Here is an 844-nt window from a genome sequence, read left to right on the forward strand (position 1 = left end):
CAAGTTTAATTTTAATTATATTTAGTTAAATTTTTTGTTACTAAACATTTTTGTTTTAATTTTACTACATGTTATAATGAATATATGATATAGTTAATCAAACATTAACATACAAGAAATAGGTAAATAATAATAAAAAAGTACAACTTTAATAGTGATGATGACAAATGCATGCATGCCGTAACAATTGTTTGTTTCTAATTCTAATGGTGCCAAGAGACACTATATATATATCCATCTGATTTTCTACATATATNNNNCTTTTTCATATATGATTTTCAGACCAATAATGTTAGGTAGATGCTGTCGTGCATATACATATATTATGTGTATCCTTTCAAGACATATATTGAGGTACATAAAGAACAAAGCTTTATTTATAGAATTACAGTGCCATTTTTGCAACTACTACTGCTACTATCATTTTTTGTCTACAACATTCACCTGCACCTTTCATCCCTCTTCTGTGTTACACCTCACTCCATTAATAATTCATAATAAAATTGGATATATCATACTGCTTTTGAAATGAAAAATACACTCATCCAAAATCGAAATATTAGTGTACTTCTTTTTGAGATGCATGTACACTAAAATCTTATACTATTTTTTCAATTTTATTTTAAAATACTTACTAAACAATATTGATTACAATGACTAATGTATACTATGTTAATATTGTTATTTAATTATGACATAATTGTATTAATAAAATTAATGTTTATAATTCACATGTGAGGATCACAATATCATAATTGCGATCACAACCATAATTTAAACCCAAACACATAAAACTTTAATTTACTTGGAATCCTCAATAATATACATATTGGATGTTAAATAT

The sequence above is a fragment of the Arachis ipaensis genome, chromosome B09 (assembly GCF_000816755.2).
Source record: "Arachis ipaensis cultivar K30076 chromosome B09, Araip1.1, whole genome shotgun sequence".
Classification (NCBI taxonomy): domain Eukaryota; kingdom Viridiplantae; phylum Streptophyta; class Magnoliopsida; order Fabales; family Fabaceae; genus Arachis; species Arachis ipaensis.